Below are 5,215 nucleotides of genomic sequence, written 5' to 3'. Positions count from 1 at the left end.
ATCTTTGCTTCCAGTTGCCTTAGAGGATTGACTTGGATTTAAGCCAGAAGGTTTTTGATCATCTTTCTTCTTTTCATCATCATCCAAGTTATCCTTATTCATTTGAGTTTTAGAAGTTGGCTTAAGGATTTTTCATATATCTTCCCAACAACTTAATCATTTCTTCATCTTCAACAGTCTTGTTTTTCTTGATTTTTAAATCAGACTCCGGAATCATGATAAGTTTTTTGTTGGCCATGACACATTGCTTACGGATCTGGAAACGTGTGAAATGTTTGGTGGTAGGAAAAATGTATGCCACTCCCTTGCTTGGATGTAAGTATGCTTCTGGGAAAGTAGCCACTTGAGCATTCATTAACTCAGTTAACATGAGAGTGTCTTCATGAATCACTCTTTTGACTTTGTTTATTAGAATGTTCAACTCAGATGCCCTTCTAGAAATAAGATAGTTGAGGGGACACATGCATACACATGTCTACCCCCGAGTTATTTATGTTGATTACAGTTCTTTTCTCCTGAAAATTGTCCTTGGTCGCTAAGATCACCCTTATAGAGTTTATTGTCATGTCCAAGGCCTTTTTGTAGGTGAAGAAATTGTTATTGAGAGAAGCCCTGAGAGCCTTGAGCAATTCATCAAATTCCCTACTCAGAATAGGCCCCTCAACTGCTCTAATAAGCCTCTCCATTCCAATATTAGCTTCTTGAGGTTTGCTCTTATCATCAACTTGGACAGTTTGAGTAGATGATCTTAATAGCCTAGCCTCTATCTCCCCCTTAGTCTTGTTGGCAGGCATGAGAAGGGGAGTAGAAATTTTAGGCCTCACAGCTTTTGGAAGTGCATGCAGAGGAATGTTAAGCTTGCCCATGATAGCTCCCAAGGCCGCAGCATTTTGCATTTGTAAGTGTTTGTGGGAGTCTACCAAGGTTTGAATATCTGTCTGTTGACTCTGCACCAATGAGGTGAGAGTATGCACGTGAGTCATTAGAAGACTTCAAGTTTGTGACTTGTTGTTGAAGAGAATGAATTTGAAGATTTGTAGATGTAGAGGCAGGTTGATGGGAGCTTGATGAAGTAGAAGGTCCAAATGTGTCTTCCACGACTTGTTTGATACCCTCCATTAGTACTGCTAAAGGCTCATATCTGTTTTGGTGTATTTCAACTTTAGCTTTATGCCATTTGAACTTGTGATTTTTTGTTGAACCACTTCATGAAGAGCAATGAAAGATTGTATGAGATTTTTGATATCTTTTTCCACAGAAGTCAGATCTAGCCTTGACATTTGGTCAGCAAAGTGCTTAAACTTTGAGATGATCTCGACTTGAGAAGGTATGATCTCATCCATCTTCTCTTTCACTAGCTTCCTTAGTTTATCTTCATGACCAGTCAATTTGAGTTCTAGAGCTTTTCCAAAGAGATGGAAAGATTTGAGTTGTGCTTTGTAGACTTCATTGATTGCATCATAAACTGCACCAGGATTTAGATCCTTAGTATTTCTACCCAAAATGGTTAGATAATCTTCCCTGAATCTAGCTAAGACACCCTCCATCTCCAGACTGTAGTCCTTATTTAGCCAAGCATCACAGTTGCCATTATATTCAGCTTCATTTACAATTTTCTCTTGTTGTTCTTGGACATCTGTTTGATATGAAAGTATTATAGCTTGGTAATCCTGGTTAGATATATTTGAGGTTAACAACTGTTGAGAGATTTGAGCAAGCCCAGACAATTGATCCACTAGTAGATCATTCACAGTTGTTGATGGAGCTTCAGCTGACTGCAACCATTGGGAAATGAGGTGTGATTGTTGAGGTTGAGAGGTTGAGGGTGGAGTTGTTTGGATTTGTGAGGAGCCAGGAACACCTGTGACAAAAGTCACAGTTGAACTCATAGTTTGCACTGTGGTTGTGACAGGGTGTTGTTCCTCACCAGTTGTGGGAACCTCCATTTGAATTAGAGGGGATTTGACTGTGCTACTGTCATTTGCAACTGCCTCAAACCCTTGTGTGTCTTGCACCACACTGTCACTTAAATGTGCTATACTTGCCTCCTCTATGATAGGATCATTGGCAATTGTACTCCTAGCATCAATTATTAATGCAATTTCTGCTAGGGTTTTTAGGGGAGTTGTTCCTGGAACAGGAACCTCCAATTGAATTGGAGAGTATTTAGATAGCTCCCCTCAGGAGTACTACCCTCAAACCTTACAGTCTATGAAGACTGATTTGCACATGAAGGTGCATTTTCAACCACCATGGGGTCTTCAGTAAAAACTGATGAATCCCCCATGTTTGTGATGGTGTCATCAAGGTCTACCCCATCTAGTAGCCACTCACCATCTGAATTTAGTGTCTGGGTGGTGAGAAAGGTTTCTTGAACCAAGTCACTTGAAAGGGATTGTACTTGAGAATTAGATTCAAGTACATTGTGAAAAGAAGAAATTCGAGAGATAAGTAGAGTTTGATCATGAGTGAGTGTTGGAAGCTCCCCCTGAGTGAATGAGGGAGCTTCAATAGATGTGCTCTCACTGTGTGTGTCATCCTTATTTCTTCTTACATACACTAGAACTTGATCAAGTGCAGGTGCAGACTTATTACAAGATGTATTAGGGAGAATGCTATTTTCAATAGAAACACCAAGTTGAGAGGATGTCTCTAGAATCTGTTTTGGCCCCATTTTTACAACTGCATCCTTTTGGGAGGATACAGAGGTGGTTTGAGTGGTCAACTCAGTTTTCTTGGCCTTCTTTATTTTTCTGACCTAGGGTGACCCAGTTGGTGTTTGTTCCTCACCACTCTCATTCATTACAGTAAGGGTTATCTCCTTTCTCTTCTTTTTATGCACTTTATCCTTTTGAGAGGATGAAGTGGTAGGTTTCCTAGATGCTATTTGTTTTGAAGAAGTGGTTTCAACTTGGGAAGGCCCCTGTTGGTTTTCCTGTATTTGAGCTTCTACAGGTTCAGGGACCACAACTGTACTAGATTGAGCATTTGATATCATGTCAGGCATAGGGTAAGGGTAAGCCTTAAACTTCTCCATCATGAATGGAGTGATTTTCAGACTCACATTAACCTTATTCTTTGTAGTAAGTGAACCAAATATAATTTTTGACACTTGCTTGCAATTTCCTATTTTAGTGTTGTCTATGCCATTCAACAAATGTATGTCTGCTACTTTATGATTTAAAGTAGACATAATAAATCTAGGAAAGAAGATTTCCTTACCTCTAGCAGATTGGGGCATTGTGAGCCTGGTTGCAAGTTCTTCCAGGATCAATAGACCAACATTCAAGTGTCTGTTGTGGGCTATTGAGAACACCAGCTTTTTCACCACACTTGAGATGTTGTCATATCCTGTCTTCCTGCATATGAAGGCCATCCTATAGAATCAAACACAAAGGACCTTTCCTTTCTTAAGTTTGTTCTGTTCAAGCTTGCAAAGTTAATTCTTCCACCATAGTTGATGAAGTCCATGAACTCAGCTAGTTCATCCTGGGTTGGCCCCTCTACTAGATTTGCAGTTGGAAGACCCAAAGCTGTATTCACATCTTGTTTATTGAACTATATATGTTGGCCTCCAATTGAGAAAGTTACTACCAAGGACACGGAGTTGTCATGCATAATAGTTCTCACCACTGTTGTTGTCCAGAATTCATGCAGAACATCCAAGTATAGGACTGGGTTAGCAGTTAAAGCACCTGCAACATAAGATTCAGACAAAAAAATCACAAACCCCTTGAAACTGTCAGGTGCTTGGTTAGCATCATTGAAAGCGATATAGTTGGTTCCTTTCTCTGGGATTACAACTCTAACATTATTAAGTGTCATTGTTTTTGAGTAAGAGTGAATGGGTAAGAAAAATTAGTGAGAAAGGGTTTGAAACGATAAAGAAATCGGTTTGGAATTGAAAAGGCTAAGTCACTTAGAGTTCTCGAATGCGTAAGTATATGTGTATCAAGATGTCTGGGTATTTATAGTAAAAACAAATGACTTATCGAGGACTCAAAAATAGACTTTTGGAGTATACTTATCGAGAAGTCATTTTGAAAGTGAATTACATATCGAGAAGTCATTTTAATATACTCTTTTAGAGAACTAAAAATTAACTTATTGAGATGTCAAATAAATACCCAGTTTGTCCAAAATGGACTGGATTGTTTCTAATTTTTATTTGAATAAATCAAAATAAAATCGGAATAATTTTGCCAAAAGTATTTTTCCAAAATAATTTATTGAATTAATTTATCACAGTTCTGAGTTATTTATAAGTCTAAAATGATACTTGTAGAGAACTTTGTGAGTTAACACTTATAGAGAACTCTACAATGACTTATCGATAAGTCATAATAAAGCTTATCGAGAAGTCACTCGAGAAGTCATGAAATTGACTTATCGAGAACTCACTCGAGAAGTCTTAAAATGACTTGTCGATAAGTTAATTAGACTTATCGAGAACTCAGTTCTCAACATACTTTTGATCACTTTGATTCTGCCTTGTGTTAATTTTATATATTAAAGATATAAATTAAAAGTTAGACATTTTTCTTAGAATTTAAAAATTTTAAAGATGAATTTTGAGTTTTCAAAAATAAATATGCAGAGATTTCTGAAATATTTATAATTCATATTTCACTTAATTTCCAATTAATCAGATGGATTTTGATTTACTGGAAATTAATCTGCTGCAAAACATTAGCTGAGTTCTTGCCTTGGGATGAAATATTTAACATTCCAATTTCACCTACAAGTCTTGTGAAAGTTGCTTCATCCAAAGGTTTAGTAAAAATGTCAGCTAATTATTTTTCTGTTGGAACAAAAATGAGCTTAATGGTACCATTTGCAACATGTTTTCTAATAAAATGGTACCTTACATCAATGTGTTTTGTCCTAGAATGATTAACTGGATTAACCACAATAGATATAGCACTAGTACTGTCACACATGATTGGAATTTTGTGTAACACTGGGCCATAATCCATTAGTTGATTTCTAATCCAAAGTACTTGAGCACAGCAACTTCCACCAGCTATGTATTCAGCCTCTACTGTAGAATTTGACACAAATTGTTATTTCTTGCTATACCAGGATACAAGTCTTTGTCCAAGAAACTGACAACTTCCACTAGTACTCTTTCTGTCAACCCTACATCCAGCAAAATCTGTATCTGTGTATCCAACAGCTTCAAAACCAGTTCCTTATGATACCACAATCCCAAGTT

Source organism: Apium graveolens, chromosome 7 (genome assembly GCF_009905375.1).
Source record: "Apium graveolens cultivar Ventura chromosome 7, ASM990537v1, whole genome shotgun sequence".
Classification (NCBI taxonomy): domain Eukaryota; kingdom Viridiplantae; phylum Streptophyta; class Magnoliopsida; order Apiales; family Apiaceae; genus Apium; species Apium graveolens.
The sequence above is the reverse complement of the archived record's forward strand: the minus strand, read 5'-3'. Positions refer to the sequence as shown.